The sequence below is a fragment of the Aphelocoma coerulescens genome, assembly GCF_041296385.1.
Source record: "Aphelocoma coerulescens isolate FSJ_1873_10779 chromosome Z unlocalized genomic scaffold, UR_Acoe_1.0 ChrZ, whole genome shotgun sequence".
NCBI lineage: Eukaryota > Metazoa > Chordata > Aves > Passeriformes > Corvidae > Aphelocoma > Aphelocoma coerulescens.
The window spans coordinates 44,488,085-44,506,779 of NW_027184085.1; the positions used below are offsets into that span (position 1 = coordinate 44,488,085).

The 18,695-nt window shown below is 42.3% G+C and overlaps 1 protein-coding gene across 4 annotated transcripts in view; it reads left to right on the forward strand.

Moving 5' to 3' along the window:
- Positions 1 to 18,695, forward strand: part of NRG1 (neuregulin 1) — a 183,112-nt gene that overhangs the window by 58,124 nt on the left and 106,293 nt on the right. The window lies entirely within an intron of this gene.

Sequence of the window (18,695 nt, forward strand, 5' to 3'; positions counted from 1 at the left end):
TGAGATGGCGTGCTAGAGCAGCGTTTGCCCATTTCATCATTAACATGCTTTCTTGTGTCATTTCGGGCCATGCCAGGTACTGATTTTCAAGACATCTAAGTACAATATAAGGATTTAGTACAGTACAAGGATTAAGTGCACTGAGATCTTACCAGGAGGCAGTATGGTTACCATCCTCCCAGCCCAGCTCCCTTCACTCTGAGCAGTTCTCCCATATCATGCTAACAGACACTGCAACCCCCAAAGACTCCCAGGTACCTTCAACTGTGCCAGAGGAAATTAATCATAAAGCTACAGTAATGCCATGAAAACACGACTTGGATGGGCTGAGATTCACCCTTTCCACAATTTAGGCACTGAGAACTGGAAGAAGACACATGTAAATTATTTTTAATGAAGGACAGAGCCACAGTGAGGTGGTATGTGATGTAGATGTAGCCTAGCCATGCTCACCCTTGGCCTGGGAGCATGGTCTGTCCCCTTTACAACTGAACAGTGTTGGAACATTTGAGCAATCAGGCTGCCTATCCCACCCCACCCTTCCTGAAAACTGTGTACTTGTGGGGCGAAAAGCAACTGGCATTACATCCCAGCCTTCCCAACTTCAGTAACCATGGTTGCTGCACCTGAACAGAGATGTGAGATGACACCTGCTGGACTACAGACCAAGCCAACAGAGGAGACAACTATTTTCCCAACCCTGAGCATTTGGCTCTTTTGTTTGTCCATTTGTTTCTGTTTGGTTCATTCAACACAGAAAAGCTCATTGCTCCAGAGCTGTAAATGTTCAGAATTTATGTTGAATAAGGAAGGATTTGACTGGACACAGCTTTGCAGCCTAAAGCTTATACAAATACTATCTGCCACTGAGGTTGTCTAAAAGTTTACCATTTATTCATGGGGTGGTAATAGCTGTTCAGAATTTAATATAGTCATTATTTTTCTGAGGTTTATAAAGTGGAATCTGAGCTATGTTACTGATATCTTTCTGGTAATATTCACAATGATCCAAAACATGATTCTTAATAACACAGTCAAGTGTCTTGACAGGTATTTAGATGAGCTTTCCAAAATGTCAGCAGGTTTGATAAGGAATATTACTGCGATGATTGGTTTCTAAAAGAAAAGGATAAGCCATACTCGAGGGAAGAAATATTAGGGTGTTTTTCAGTAGGCAGATAGCCAGGTGTGAAAGCCACAGCTACCTGCATTGAGAAAGCTACTCATTTGATCTACTGGTGCCAGTTGTGGCACAAACTTTGTGGCAGAAAGCTTTTTCTAGTCTTCTCAAATTAGAAGTGAGCTAACCACATGTGATGCTTTTGTTTGAAATGTCTGTGTTTTTATATATAGTAACTGAGTAACTGAGAATGTTCTTTCAGTTGTGGCTAAAATTCCGTTGTAAGCTTTCAAACACTAACATCCAGTGCCACGGGGCATTGGTTCAACAGTTTAGTTATTGTTCTGAGCAAACAGTAGGTTTAAATGTCTGGTGCTTTCGCCTGATTAAATGCCACCCCCCCCAGCCTTTTTCCATTCTAAGAAAGTCCAAAACTTGCATTGATTGTTTTGCATTCCTTAATATTTTATGTTATTTAAAACAATACAAACATGGAGTGATTCCACAGGGCACACAGTGAAATAGGATTGGAGTCTAATCTTACACTGTACTTTTCATACTGTTAGTATGACTTTTATTATTTCCCTGGAATGGCTTTTTCTTTCCATTTCCCACTGGGGAAATATTTGGCTTAAAACAAGCTGCAGGCTATGCATACTTCTTGAATATTTTAATGATCTGCACAAAACCCATTAGCTGACACAGTGGCAACTAATACTTGACAGACAGTAGGATAACAGTTGTCTCAGAGACTGTGAGAGGCCAGAAGAATCTTGAACACTAATCTTGCAGTAAAGATGAAGAGTTGCCTTGAGCAGTGATGCAGCTCATTCAAATGCATGTCGATCTGTCTTGATGAAGAACTGGTGCTTCAGATCCCTGGTGTAATGAGCTCTGAATCAGATGCTGTTCTTGGCTACCAGGCAAGCTGCATCTGCAGAGTACATCCTTGTAACTCGTTTAAATATTTCTCACTTTGGAGGGAGCAGGTTAAGACAGATCCAGGGAAGGAATGCTGCGAACACAGATTCTGTATCTTTTTTGGTGGACTGGTAGTCGTGCCAGTGTAGCTGTGATCACTAAGAGTGGCAGATCAATCCCAAGCATCATGGGAGGTAACATAAGTCTGAAATCCTCTCCATGTGTGATCAGCCAGTGCATTTGATCCTTGCACTGGTGAAATTCCTTCCTGGAGGCAGGCAGGAGGAAATTAGAGATGGGTTAGGGACTGTTTACCTTAACCTGTCCAATTGCATGTTTCTGTCAGATGGAGAGGATTCTCAGTGTCTTACTCCCAATGTCTGTATCCTGCATCGAGTGTGTAAGTGACCTCTCATGTTGGCAGCAACACCATGACTGAATTACACTTTCAAGGTCAAGAGTTAAATGCCAGCACCCTACTAATTCTTCCAGCCAAATGGACACCTGGAGAGCTGATGTACTGTTGTACTTAATGTTTGAGTTATATGTAGAAAATATGTAGTAAAACTCTAGATAATTGGATGTGGATGGCATTTGCAATTTATGTTCACTGGATAATATGCATACCTAATATGCAGAGACCTAATATTCAACCCAGCAAGAGAGCACAGTTATAGGCAGGCTGAGCAAATGGAGCTTTTCAATTTAAATGTGCAAATGAATTTCATACACACATGGGCACTATTAGCAGATGGTCAGTAAGGAAGGCTGTGTACAGGGGAGGGGTTCTTTCCTTTTAATTTGATAAGAATCTGTTCATATGGATGTTGTTTCATCCTGAAGAATAGCTTTTATTATCTGTAAATATCTTGTAAAATATGAGATTGACATTCACAATTACCCAAGAGCGTAAGGTATGAAGTAGTGGATGAAGAATTTTCTCCGGATGGAGAAAAAAAAAAAGAGAGTCAAATATTTTTACTGTTATCTAATTTTCAGAACACAATGTGGCACGAGTAACTCTAGTAGAAACACATTAACGAATGCTGATGATTCACACATTATTGCTGAAAATTGTGAGAATTCCTTAAGGAAGAAAAGAATTCTTTAAAAAGCCCTTTAAGACGAAATGGGTATCAGCTAACTCTGAAATGGGAGGCAAGCAGAGAACTGGTTATCACTTGTTTAGACCTGCTGCTCTAGAGTTCATCTGCTGTATCCTAGTACTGAAGGGGGGGTGGATCACAAGAAAAGATAATCCAAGCAGAAAGGAGAGGAAAACATGGTAGTGTGAGCTGGCATTTCTGCTTAGCCTCTGTCTCAACTAGACCTCATCACTCACTTCTTAGACTCTGCCATATTCTTGGCATCTCCCCTTTTATTATCTCAAGAAATTGTCAGTGTGACAAAGTACATTTCAGCATTTGTGAGAAACACTGACTAGTAACAGTCCTTTGAGTTTTTAAAGAGCTCTGCATGCTTTTCTGATCTTTGAGGACTGTTTCTTACTCAGTCCTAGTCATGATCATGTCTCGACCCCCCAGTAGCTCTGCAGAAAATAGTTCTTACAAATAATTTTGAGCACAATCTTTGCATACAATGCCACCCGCCAAGACTGAAATATCTTCAACAAAAGTCCCAGCTGTCAGCCAGTCGGACTGACCGCATGTGAAGCAGTCATGGCGCTCTACCTCCTCTACCTGGCCACAGAAAGAAAGGGTGGCTGACCTGTTCTGGAAAGCAGCATTTGACACTGGGTAGAATTTCTGCTGCCAACCCATGCTCACAGACAGTGGGGAAGCAGAACAGCCAGAGACATGCATCAGCACTCAGGCTGGCCAGCCCCTGTGCCCACCAAGCCCTGTTTTCTTGTCTCAGGCACTGGCAGCAGTTGCTGCCTCAGGGACTTGTGGGGGAAAGACACAACAAAAAGATGATGCCTCTGCCAGATGAGTTTTCTCCTACACTGTGACCATGAGACAGAACTCAACCTTTCTATTTTTCTCTGGTTAGATTTATGGAGAGTCTTGTCTCTTCTGTAATCTTGTTTGTATTATTTTCTGTAACCTTGTTTGGTCTCTCCAATTTATATGTCTCTACTTTACTGGTTATAGTCCACTATGTGTGGGAAAGGCCAAAAAGGGAGAGAAAGGTACAAAAACAATCCTCATGGAAAACTATGGACTTGTTTCCTTACCTAGAAAATGTCATCCTTGCCCGCCTGTGCTTAACTATTGACATACATGCTACAGCATTAGGTTTACTAATGCATAAGAAGCATCTGGTTTTGTTAGTGCAGGAATGTTCCTATTTTCCATGCAACTATCAAATCTTTTCTCAAAATTTCCCTAAGAACTCACTTGAATGGGGCCTAAGCAAACAGGTGCTTCTCCATGACAGATACTTTTTTCTTTTCTATTCCCACATGGAAACAAGAAATGTGTCTGTTCCCCATACAGGAAAATCTAATCGCAGAGGTCTGCAAAAACACCTGACTGGTAGAGGATAATTTGGCCTGCTCCTCACAGTTCTCAAAGGTTCTCCTCTTAGCTCAAGAGATGGAGGGGAACATCCTGACCGTCTGAAAGCACTCCCTTCACCCCCCTGTTGATGTAAGATCATAAACTGGGAGACCTTGGGGGTCTCATTTTGCAGTCCATGTAAAATGCTGAGAAATATTAATGTGTCAGTCTTTTCAAGACTTCTAACTGATCTTAAGACTAGCCACAGCTTGACCTGATCATGGTTTATTTGTCCCAGAGCAGATACAATTAATATGTATCACCCACAATTAATATGTGCGTGAATATACAGGGAAAACAATGTCTTCAGCAGGGAAGTAGCACGAGGCTTCTGTCACTGACACTCGCCTTTGCCCTGTCGTTTCACCCACTGTGATTAGAAATTCATCAAATATGTCTGGAGAATTTGCATGCTTAGCCTGCTTTGGAAAGAGGGGATTGTCTAGCTGTGAAAGGAGATTATGCAGCAATTTCCTCCTCAGCACAGCAAGACAATGAATCTGACTCTTCATTATAGAGGAAGGATGAGTAAGAATGGTTGCATTTCCTGTGCAGCAAGAGCAACATGAGCCGTGCTCCAGATTCCTTTGGGAATTTCCATGATCATGTCAATTTCAGACACAATATATAATGTTACTATGAGAAAATGTAGATGTTTAAATAGGAATGTTTGTGGGGAAGGGGAAAGGGATCAATTCACTAAATAATGTTTGATCTCAGCTAGAAACACAGCTCTACAAAAGAGGACAGGCTCAAAATTAGTCACTTGAGTTTTATAACTCATGCATTAATTACTGACAGCAGCAATGTACTTTTGAGATGACCGTAGCTTTTAACAGATATTCTCACATTCTCTCACCACTTTTGAAAATATTTCCCTTCACTTACAAAAATATTTTGCTCTGTTTTCATAATGTGAAAGGCTGTAAAGAAGTCTTGCAGTTACTTGTATATTTGCTAAATAAATGGAGAGAGGTCCCACAAAGCATCTGCCTCTTTCTCCTGCATTTTCACATTCATGCTCAGGGTAAACACAACTGGTGTTGCTGGTCAGGCATCAGTCTTTCTTTCCCAGAGTCTTTAACAGATACACAATCCTGCTTAGATTTTTTCATACTTGAGGGAGGTTGTACATCTGCAAATGCAAAAATGTATCACAGGGACAACAGTCACAAGGACACATTCTTCTGCTCAAAAAAGACTGTCTAGCAACTGGATGTTAAAAGACAATGGTTAGAGGAAAAATTTCCTGAGCAGCCTTAAGCACATGCCTTAGGACTAGTATGAATGTGGTTACAGGCTGAGAACCCCAGACTGTGTTGGCTCCTGAGGGACCAACCCATGAATTCTGAAATGTATGTGCAGTAACCCCAGTGAATGCCCAGAAAGACTTTAGATGCCTCAAAACTGAAATTATTTCTTACGAGGATTAGTCCAAACAATTACCAAAGGTTGTTCCCTGATCATGTGCTGAGTAAGAAGTCAGGCTGGCAGACAGCCAGCATGCTGTAGATGTCTAAGATGAAGCATGGGAAGTTGTCTCCGTGTCTGTCCATCTCCTAGATCCTACCTTTGAGGCACTTCCTCAAAGTTATAAGGAGAAGGAAAAAAAAAAAAAAAAAGGAAGCATTAAACTATGATCATCTAAATGTACCTACTGTTTTTCTGTGCCAGTGTTCACCACGTCTCTTCTGTGTTCATGAAGTCTTCAGAAAGTCCTTCAGTGACATTCACCTCTCTGATGTAAAGAATGTATCATTATTTCCTGCAAAGTTGGAGACTTCCTTCAGCAAGAGGAACTTGGAAGTTCTTCCTAAAACAGCCAGTGTTGAAAGTGTGCTCTCAGGAGAGAAAGAAAGCTGCCAAGGGAGAGAAAAGGCCATGTCAGGCTATTTTAAAATAAAACCAAAAGCTTCTATTAACACCTTGGGTGAAGTCTGTCATGGTAAAAGGATCTGAGTGGCATCCTGGTTCATCCAGAACCTTCTAGGGTAAGGAATGGAGGAGAGACACGTACAGATGCAGGTGTGAGAAGGCATATGAAAATGCCCAAGGCCACATGGTTGGATGTGCCTGTATACCAAGTTAAGTCCATTTTAAGTGCCTGAGTACAATTTTTTTTTTTAACTGGCTTCTTTTTTCTGTTCCTCCCTCATAAAGGAAATGCAGTGACTGCACAGGTCTTATTAAAAGATTGCTTGTTTGGCTGGTGGCCATAGAAGAATAATTCCTCTTACTGCTCAATAAATCAAGTTACTGTAATTTTAAACACTCTAGCTGAATTTCTGATGAGCACATGAAAGAGTTAACTCTACCACTGTCATGCTACCACAGCATTAAAATAACAGAAAATTTTGGGAACATAAAATGTATCCTCTCTTGTAGCATAAATCTGGAGCCTAAGCAAAATCCTTATAAAATTATGCCATTCTGTAAAAGTCTTACTCTTACTTGTAAAATATACAAGCAGAGGTGTGGACTAGTAAAGTGCAAATAAAATACATGCAGGCAAGAGAGTGGTGCCTTTTGAATTTGTAGGTATTTCAAATGCATTCTTAAAATTTTAAATAAAATTCTTAAAATGCTAAATATTTTTTCATTTCAGTTAACACCACTTTTCTTACATACAATAATCATCAGGCTATCCTGGACTGGACGGGCATGTTGATTTAATTTGAAGTGGTGGGCTCCTTCTCTGAAAGGTTTTTTTGTTGCTTTAGCAATTGAAAGCCTTTCTTTCCTAATAGGATTAACCCAAATAATTACCAAAGGATTTCTCTGTCATCTGAGCACAGTTCCCCACAGTGGTATTAAAAAGTCTGTCTTCAGTACAGAAATAGTCAATGGCCATGAGTAGCTGAAAAGGTTATAGTTAACTGTTGCCACTCAAAGCAGAGAAAGTCATCTACAAAGGCAGGACTGCAGTATTTTGTACCCTAATCTCCATTATGCCCAACTTTTCCCATTGTGGGAAGAGTATGTATTTGCCACAAAGTCACTAGGGAGGCTCTGGCAGACAGCAGGGTGAAGTGAGGGACCACAACGCAAATGGTAGGTGTTGCGACAATCCTTTGCAACACTTGTTCAGTAACATGCGAGTGATCTGGGATAACAAAGCTTTAACATTGTGTGTGTGTCAAATTTCATGCTAGCTAGCCCTTTGTTTCTGGATGCAAACTGGGGTCCTCCCCTCTGACCTATTGGGAAGGGAGTCTAGTTGTGTTTTTTTGGCAGATCCCTGAAATCTGTGAGATACGTCAGCATTCTGTGGGAGAAGCTTCAGCTTTAGGACAGCTCCTTGCTGCTTTTTACAGTCTTTACATTTTTAGGTACTTTACCTAGAGCAGTAACAAATTTTGTATGAAAAAAGGAACCCCTTGAGGAGGGGAAAAAAGAAATTGTTACTCAGGTTGAAACTGCACAAAGGCATCCTGCTGGGGAAGCAGGTCTGAATTAGTGTCTGTGACTTTAATCCATGTATCTAATCCGTAACTTTATTACTTGTTCAAGTCATGCAGTATGTTTCTGCTGTTCTAAGCCTTCATTTCAGGAGTTCTGGCTCTGTATCCATATTCTGTGCAGCATAATATGTGGTACAGAATAAAAGAAAATGAAGTCTGAAAGGCACTTCTTCAGCATTAATGTACAGGTATCAGTTTGACAGATACATGTCTGTAATCATAGGTCATTGTTTGGTGTACCAGGAAATGAGCAATTCTGGCCTGACCTGTCTTAATATTCCTTGAAATCACAGGATATATATGCATACTTTTGTGACACTGTGTGAACACTGTTGTTTTGGTAGGAAAAAGGCTTGGTAAAGCTCTTTATTTGGGGTGCTTCGTCTCATGGTACTATCTGTACCGGTTTCCTTTCTGCCTGGCCTCTGGAGACTTCCAGCTTGTGTAATTGCTTTTGAACATAATCACATTCATGGATCAAAGAAAATGCACAACCTTATTGTTGCAAGTTAATTGTTCCTGGAATAATTCTTACAGGTTGTCCATTGTTGTCCATCTCAATGGTAGATTCAGATGCATCATTCCTTCCAGCTTCTGTGCTTTTCCAAATAGCTGGTATTATTTAGCCACTTAAGTTGGTACTCTTGGAAACTCTCTCATTATCTAATGCACGGGCAAGCTGACTATTGCCAGTAGCTACAACTTACCTCTACACTGGTAAGCAGTAAACCTGAACTTTCTGTCTGCTGCAGCCACATTAATAATGCATAATGCTTCCTGTAATTACATACATGCACAGAGATTACTTTTTTGTTTTGTTTTGTTAGAGGAGGAAAGAAGATGGAGTTGGGGGGTGGAAGGCGGTGGAAACAGATACAAGTAATTATTAATGCTGACGAGACCCCAGCTGCATAGGTTTTTAATTAGCCCATGTCCAACCCTAATAGTCACTGTTGGGATAATATTAGCACTTCTTAAGCAGGCTAGTTTAGAAAGGGAAGTGTATTGTCTACTCACACCTGCACTGTGTAGTGTTACTAGCACATACTCAGCAATGCAGGCCAAAATGTTACAATTTTTTTCAGTTAACTTGGTTAAATTTTAGTCATATTGTATTCTTCAAGGCAGTCTCAAGGAGCGAACTCTATGCAGCTGCACAGGGCTGCTTTCCTGATGACACCGTGAACTGATGCCTGACGAAGGAAAGGAATGCAATATACCAAATTTCACATAATTTTCAACTGTTATTAACAAGGCCTCCAGAGAATCATTTCAAATTGATCAGTGAAGCAGGAGCATGATCTCTGCTCTTCACAGCAGAAGAAGTTCAAAATTCAAGACATCCTGCCTTTTCCTTTCTTAGCTGAGCTAAAGGTTTCTGGAATAAGTAGAAATGCTATGCCCATGACTGGGTGTCAGCCTGGTCCATCCTTGGGAGCTTGGTCTTTGCCCTGTGGAGCTGGTGTCTTTAGAATGGAATCTATTTTAGTCACATCCTTGTTTTCTCCTCTAGCATGTGCAAAGTTGTTAAAATGTCATTCCTTTGTTGGAAACCCTGAAGGAAGGACAAAGGATTTAGTGTGAAATTAGAAACACTGGGAGGTTTTTTTGCCCTTTGGCAGCTTTTAATTTAATTGGAGTTAAGCAACAGTTAAGCAGTATGCAGAGTTTTAGCAAGAGCAAAGCATCTCTCAAGTGAAAGCATGTATTAGATCCTCATTGCTATGGCTAAGTAGGCTCCAATCTTGCTCAAATTGGCAAGATATTTTACCCTGTCTTTGCAGAAGCAAATTTCTGAAGGAATGATAGAGTTTTATAAGTTCTGGCTTTAAACTGTGGCCCTGATCAGAAAGGGATTCATCTCATCTATGTGCAAACAGACCAAAGACACAAAGTGCCTTTTTCTTGCAGCCCTGTAGGTTTTCCTTCTCCACTTTGCAGCCACCATTTCCACCACAGGCATAGCATACCTACAGTGGTGTATGTGATGACAGCTCTGTTTTATTTGACTTTCTCTCTGGATGCTAATTTGAAAGAGCTTGGCTGAGAACACAGAATACAGGGTGACCTTAACCCTGCCTCTCTGGACCACCTTTTCAAATAATCTTTCGGAGTAAATGCATTTATTCCTTAGACACCCTCAAGAAGAAGGGAAAAGACAGGCTGGGCTCTCCATTCTTTTTTTGTAGTCTTGCTGCCATTCTGCAGCCTCTGTGGTGAAACACAGGCACACATAATGCACCCCAGTGGACATGACCCACAGTGTGAATGCAGGAAATGCTGCAGGAATAATGAATCCTTAAAATGAAATTATAATTATAAACTCATTCTGATGCATATGTATCAGCTCTGTCACTGCCTCTGATGCTTCATTCTAGGTTATTCAATGTCTTGCAGAATGGGATGTTTTCAAAGCTGCATTACAGGACTTGTATTATCCAGTAGCCTGTATTGCCCATATGTTGTATTATCCAGTAGCCTGTTGTATGCCCATATGTTAAATACAAACAAGTTATAATAAATCTGTTTTACCCTGGTGTAAGGGTCTGCTCAGTGTCTGGAGCAGCACAGAGTTGGCTCTGTAGCTTTAAACTGCATCAGGGAAATGAAAGTACACCAGATACATTTCTTTAAGGTTTCAGAGTTTCCTCTTTGCCGTTTTCCTCTCTTGCTCTTGACAAGACTCAGCCTGATGCACAAACATTGATGTCCTGTGTGTGAGAAAAGTTAACTATCTTCATCAATTGATTTCTGGTAAAGGAGAGTTTTGCTTGTCTGCTAGACTATACAGAGCACAAAAAAGAGCCTGGGTGCAGGAGTGACAAAGATGTGACAGGCTAGGCTTTGCATTTAAAACATAGCTATGTAATACAAGCATGTTTGATTAGACTACTCAAAACTCATTACTAGACATAAAATCTCCTTTGTCATACTTACTTGAATTATTCTTAATTTGCTGGAAACTGACAGTTTTCCAGCCAATGCCAAAGGAGTGATTCATGCCTTCTATGGCCTTCTGAATGCACTAAGAAAGAATATTAAACATTAAATATTAAATGGTACTAGGATTCTGAGGCATGATGAGAGCTGTTGCTTTTGTTATTGTTCAATTTTTGTACTTAAAAATATCGTGTTGCTTATCTGTTTCAAACAGTGAACATCTCACTTCTGCTAACTTGAGCATAATCAGGCAACATATGGACATGACCAGAGCTGAACTAAGAAATGTAATTGAATTAATATCTCAGTTTAGGATAAGGTGGATTAACTTCATTATTTAGAGGTATTTGTAGAAAGCTGCTAAGCAAACCAGCTCTTGAGGTGAAATCATAGTATTTTCTGCAAGCAAAGTTCTGAAATTTGCAGATTCTGAAAGTATAACTGTACTGTAGTATGTACTTTAGAAGTCCAAGCCACAAATATGCCAATGTCCTGTCATTAATAAATGTTTATTTAATGATACAGAAATTCCTCCATGCAGTAGGCTGCTCCATGCCTTTGACTTCTTTCTTTTTGCTTGTCTAACAGCAAAACTATTGAATACACACAGCAGAGTTACTCTACGAAAAACTCCACATGTGGTTAGAATATTAAAAAGTGAAGTAAAGTATTATGCCTTAAGGTTTAAACAGCAGCTGTTGAGAATACATGCAGGTACAAAAATAATTCTATTTAAACCCAAAAAACCCCAAAAAGTACCGTAAGTAGAGTCAAGATTTTTCAGAGTAATGGGGATCCTTTTGGGATCTTCTACAAGCCTCTGCCTAAATTAAGCCCAGATTCAGGAAGGGCTTTGGGTCATGGTTTCACTATGCAAAGTCTTTTGTGAGAAGACAAGGTCAAGGGACTTCAGGCCTATTCTCTTTCTTCCAGCCTAGATATATGGTTTTTTACAGGACCAGTATGGGAATTAGGGCTGAACAATGTTACTGCACTAGTTCAAGTGACAGAAGGAACAGAAAGAAAGGAGAGACAGGGAAAGGGATGATATTGCTGCCCAAACTGTTTATCGCGAAACCACTGCGCTATGCTCCAAAATGCCTTCTCAGTTCCTGAATTAGGCTCTGATTCAAAAAAGCACTTAGATATATGATGTGGCCCATCTCTAATCAGGAAGGCATTTCACCACTTGTTTAAGTATTTTATTAAGCGGGTGTCAGTGAGGGAGGGATAATCCCTTGATTCAGGGTTTTCAAGACCTTGACTCAAATTATCGTTGTCCAGTGACACTGCCAGCAGTCAGAGCACTGTGAATACAAAGGCTGACAGCACAAAATCCTGCATAGCTGAGCTTGTGCAAAGTAGCAGTATTGTCACTGTCCTATGAATACCCATGAGGAATTTCTTCTGTCTGAATAAAGTGGTTCAAATGCAGGAGTGCAGATGCATTTGAGCACTAAGGTAGGTGGGAGTGAATAACCAAGCCTGAGCCCTGTGACTGCACTGCTGCTGCAGCTTATTGCCACACTGTGAAAATAAACCTGTCCCAGCAGGTTTGCTGGAGACTCCAGTGACAGAGTGAAGGGGGTATCAGACCTGGGAAAAAAAACAACCCCCAAACAAACAAATAAAAAAAAATCTGAATTTCACATGGACTTTGTCCCTCTGCTTCAGCCATCAGGCAGAAGAGCCTAGCTGAGTGCATTACATGTCTTTGCATCTCTTAAATGTTCCTTTACCACATGGTAGAGCTTAATTATTATTAGCATGAACAGTGGTGGGTCCCATCCCAGTTTTGTGACTTAGCAGAGGCTGGGGAAATGAGTCAGTTCCATTGATGAAAAACTCTGACATTCATGGTTTGATGTCCTATTTCTATGTCTCGTGTAGTGCCACTAGCTCTGCTTTAGAATAGGATGAAAGAAACTCAGTGTCTTTCATTTCACTTGAAGATGAAAAGATTCAGAACACCTTTTTGGTTCCCCTGAAATAACAGCCCATTTTATGGCAGTTTTCAGTTTCAATTACTGGCTGTAGCTATTTAAAGTATATACATTTCTTAAAACAGCCATTGTAGTTGTGTCGGATTTTTTCAAATCACTGTCTCTGCAAGATGCAGCTATTGGACTTACAGAAAACATATTCCTAGTGTAAATGCTTGCTGTAAATGTGTATATGTGATGCCAATACAGAAAACGCTGCCACAGAGGCAACATGAGCTCTCCCAAATGTTTTCAGAAACATTGTTGTTTGTATACTGTGCTTCAGACATTTCCAAGAAATGTACTGGTGTGAGGACCTGCTTCTGACACACCAGCATCCAGTGTCGGTGGTTTGGCTTGAGGGTACAGAGAGAAACAGAATAGTTTCTTCATGTCCCCATCTTCTGTGTTGTCTGAGGGCACGGGGTCTTCCCACAGCAACCCTTTATACCAACCAAATTAAGCACACTAATGATTCTGGTGACACTGACATATTTACCCTCATGTCTATAGCTTTAAAAATAAATACATATTTTTATTGCTCATCTTTTCTTGCCTTTTCTTAGACGCTTGATGTTTCATCTCCTCACTCACACAGGGCTGCAAATGGGCAGAGGGTATAAAACAAAAAAAGGGAAGAAGGTGGTGGAAATGGGCAGAAGCATAAAAACAGTGCTATCATCTATATTGTGTTTGCTTTACATCCAGTGAAAAATAAGATGTCTGTTTGCAAGTGACAGCCTTCCCATTTTAACATTTGGAGTTCCAGTGACAGGACCAGTATAGAAGCAAAATAAAGTTTTCTCCTTGTGCCATTTGAGATGAGAGATGAGGTTCCTAGTAAGGCCTTTTGGAAGGACTCAAAGAGTGCTGGCATCAGTCCAAGGGAGATGGATTTTGGAAGGGAGATTGGTGAAACACTGAAAGGATGAATAAATGAATCATTTTGTACCACGTGTGATGGCCCTCTCTTCCCACACCATGACTGCTGGCAATGATGTCGCTCATTGGGCCTGATCACTTGCTTTAGGTCACTTCTCCATCTTTATATAGTGCACTTATTTAATTTGAAGAAAGTGCAATCAATAAAAAGCGATCCTTTTATCTTCCTCATCAATCTCTTCTTAATGAACATGCACTTTTTTTTTCTTCTTCTTAAATCCTTGGTTACAATGCTTTTAATTTCTCAGTGTATGGTAGAAAAAGGGGTGCAAACACATGATGGAGCAGTTGGTGCTGCATGTTGCTGGTTGCTTCTTACTGAAGAATGAACATGTTCTTAAAGGAAAGCAGTGGTCTGGGGGAGGGGGTGCAGATCACTTGTCCTGCAGTGATGTATGGTCCTCTGAGTACTCTTTTTTAAGCTGTCATCCAGCAGAGCCATGAATAACCACTTGTGAAGAGATATTTTAATTTCCTAATATCCCAGCAGTTGCAAGAAAGTAGATAATTCTTACAGAATATTTTTGTGGACTATTAAGACTTTATTTAAAGGAGATAGATATTGGAAAGCCAATGGCTTCCATGAGAATGACTCACCACGCCTACTTTCCAAAACTTTCAGCAGGTTTGGGTCTCACTATGGTATGACTGAAGGGTCAGCTGAGTTAAATGGTACTTGTGGTCTAGTTTGCAGGATGATGTCAGTCATAACAATATATCTATTCACATCTTTGTGGCTGGCCAGAGAGAATAGTCCTCTGCAGTTTGGTAATATGAAGTCTACCTCCTTTTAGCACCCATAAAACTGGTGGACAGATAGAACATGTTCCTCCTCATCACAGGCTGGAGGTTAATGCTGGTTTGGGTTTTGCATTATTTCCTTGAGCCTTCTGGGACTGAAACTTTTCAAAAAAAACCCACTTGATTCTTTGCAAAAACACTCCATGAAATAAAATTACAGTTTTCTAAGGCTCTTAGTTTCAACCTGTCATTTGGCAGGAGTCCAAATCTCAGTCATAGATTAGCTTCATTAGTGTAGACTCAAACTGCATTTTCCTCTAAGCCAAAGAGACCCAAGCTATGTGGGAATCAGAAATAAATCTTTGCACAAGAAGCTAACCTTATTGCAAAAAGGCAAGTAATTTCCTTTTTTGTCCTTTCGTGTTTACCACCACTGGGCTACCCCAGTAAAACTTTGTTACCTCAAGGTCGTGCTCCCACTTGATTTCTTCCACGGTCTCCCTTCCAATGAGCCAGTTGCTGACTCCTCGCGGCCACTGCTTTCCTTCAGCCGGGGCAGAATCCATGTTTGAGCAGAGCATGCCACTGCTAGCATGTCACAGCAGAAATGTAAAAAGCTCAAGCCTGCAGCTGCAGGATAAAGGATTTCTGCATTGCTTTGGGGGCAAGGGGAACAGAAAGGACCCACAAAGTCAGCGAGCTGTACCTTCAGTTTATGCTTGTATCTTCAGACCAAAGTGAGAGACCATCATCAGTCAGCTTTTACGGCAGCCTCGAGAGCTGACTCATGTGCTCCCGTACCCACCCCAACGCGGTAAAGAGCACAGGGTTTCATTTTGGTCCAAAAGGTTCCGGGAGGAACCGGCCCGTGAGGTATAGGATTGCAGCATGTCAGGCAGGCTGCGTTCTGGCCCTGGCCACCTGTGGAGCAGGGCCAGGGAAGCTGCCTGGCCGATGATTCAGCACCTCCTTTCTCCCTTCTTGGCGGGGAATAGCGGGAGCCGCCGGCACCCCGGAGGCGGGGGCAGCGTGCCGGCTGCCGCCCCACTCTCCTCGCCGCAAGCCCCCGTGGCCCCTGCGGAGCTGGGGGGCTGAAGCAGCGCTGCAGGCTTCCCTGCGGAGGGGGAGGAGGAGGGGGAGGAGGTCTGGGCAGAGCCGGCTGCGTGGTGCTGAGGCAGGCAGCCTGCGCGCCAGGGCTGGAGGTGCGGCGGGGGAAGGGACCCGCAGCGGAGGAGGGCACTGCAGCCTGGCCGGGAGCCAGGGACCACGGGCGCGCTGCGGCCGCGGAGCCGGGGGGGTGTGCGGGTGTGCCCGCCCGCCTGCCTGCCTGCCTGCCGGGAGGAGCTGCTGCGGGCAGGCTGGGCCTGCCGGTGCAGGAGAAAAAGGCAGGGAGAGATGCTGTCCAGACTCAGTTTAGCCAGCCGGGCTTGGGCAGGAGCTCTTTGGAAGAGCCCTTTCCTGGTCCATGCGAGGTGGCGGCCCCTGCGGCAGCAGGGTGAGAAAGGGGGCGATGCCGCACATGCAGAGGAGCCCCTCAATGTGTCCCCGTGCGGTAGCACGCCATCCCTCTGCCTAGCTGTGCAGCCTTTTGCGTGTTTGGTTTAACTTCGTGGCAGCCCTTGTAAGGAAGGTGCAAGATCTCCACGTGCGTTTCTGTTCAGCACAGCACCAGGGAGATGTGAGCATAGCAGGAACGTGGCTAAAAGGGAAGCAAGTAAGTGTACATAGGATGGAGGGTCGCAAAGATTACTGGAGGTTGAACACAGGCAGTTTGCCAGGAAGACCAGTGCAGGAAAGATGTGGACAGGACAGTGGATTAAACACGAGCTCAGAGAAGTGTCAGCAGGAAAAAGTCTCTTACTGGAAATGGGAAGGTTGAAAAATTAGGCATGGATAAAGAAGGAAAGAGATTTTTTAAAAATTCTGCCAAGCGCTCAGGTGCTGTAGTATCTCATCTGTCTGAGTCTCAGCTTGCACTCCACTTTGAAAAGTGATGCTGTAGCTTCACACCTGAGGAACAACTTGTGTGTGCAAAAGTATGTCTGCTTTTCCCAGATTTATCAATTAGTCAGATAAAAGGTACATCCTTTTTCTAGAAACCATGCTTGTAGCCACAGATCACCACACCTGTCACGGCAATGCTACTGTGCTGTTACAATTTCTACAGACATTGTGTTGTTACTGCCGTTTGAAATAGGTTTTGAGATATTCAAGAGAGGCTGCACTGATGCAGGATATTACCAGCTAAAGAGAACATGTGCTTTGTAATAAGAGAAGCCATGTATGTAAATACGCAGTGCAAGCTGTTCGTTCTGTCTGAGGTTACTGATCACATCATTAACCTAAGGACCAGACACTTCAATGGTAATGTAGGCTAGATTGTAAGATGATTTATCTTTTTACATTCTTTCAGAGAGTGTTATCACTGGCTGTGCTTTAAGGTAAATGCTCCAAGCACTTGATTGTAGTAGCATTGTGATTACTTCAATTGGCTACCACAGCCTCACAGGAAGCTTTGTGATCAGACATCCATCAATTAGTCCTTGACATGACTGACTGTAAAAACACTATGGGATTCATTGAGATTTTGATGAATCTTTTTCATGCGAATGTTACTAATGTTCCCATGGAAGGCGGGGGGGGGGGGGGGGGGGGGTGAAGTGGGAGTGGAGTTGGAGGCAGAGAGAGAATATGTATGAGCCAGATGCCTCTTTTGACACTACCAAAAATATGTTGTTACAAAGGAATTTACCTTCCATGTGCCTGACTAAGATACCAACAAAAATTAGTTCAGAGCAATTTGTAGCACTTGATTCTTTGTTTCCTTATGAATCCTGCAGCCATTTATACTATGGAGAAACAGGGATTCTCACCAGCAAATCTTCAATGTAAATGTTTTCATTAAGTTCAAGGAACTGGAAATTGTGTTATAAGCTCCTTGCCTTTCATACACATCATTATTGTTACACAGTTGCATTTTTCTGTGAGAGACAAAAGAGACTGGCAATAGATCTGATTCTGATCTTACTTTCATTATGTTAACCAGACTCTTGATTTACCCCTGTATTATACTACACTGGTGGAAATGGTAGTGCTGGGTATCAGTAAAGGTATGACAGCCAAATTTAAAAACAAAGTGTAAGCCTTTAATAAATAATAATACTTTAATTTTTTTCTTTTTATTTTTTTTAGTCTAAGGTGAGTGAGGATATATTCTAGCAACCTGTGAGCTCTTGAAAACTACATTCAGGAATTGACTTTAGTGTGAAGTCTGAGTTTTTTGGGTTTGGAAAAGGGTTTGGAAAATGGAACTAAAAAAAAAAAAAAAAAAGCAAACCTCTTTGCAATAACTTGAATGAAAAATTGCCAGAGGTGGGAATGGCTTAGGGTGTTTTATTCCCTCTGCTTCATCTAAGATGCATTCCAGCCCTATTCCTAGGAAATAAAACTTACTCAGGAGCTTGGAAAGAAAATCTGTCTCTAGGTGTCAGGCAGAGAGAAACTGCTTCTGGAAAGAGGTCTTCCCCTTGGGAGAGATCGAATATCAGACTGAGCGAGCCCAGTCCAACCCAAAGAGCTCCCACCAACACCCGGTCCTTGCCGGAGGACTTTGCCATCGATGGCCGCCGCCGCCTCTGGCCACGCTTTGCCTGGAGAGAGGGAGCGGGTGGGTGCGCAACTCCTGTCCGCTCCCTCCCTTTGATTTGATGGCCTTTATTCCTCCTAATTGGATAAAATAGGAAGTCACTGACAGTCCTGCGTTGCTGGGTGTACTGATTTCACTCAGAGCAGCCCTGCAGAGTGCGGGGGGTGGGGTAGGGGAGGAAGGAGCGAGTCTGTACATCAGGGAAACAGGCTGCGAGGGGGCTGGGGGAGCGGGGCGGGGGGGAACGGAGGAAAGTGAATGAGCGCTCAAGGAGGACAAAGAGGGAGGGGAGATAAAGGGAGTTACCATCGTCTTGGCATCGCTCTTCCTTTCAAACCTCTCTGTAATGATATTGTTTGCAGTGATGCTCAGACAGCGAGCACCTGCTGCTCTGTAATGATTCAGCCTCTTTCAGCCGCT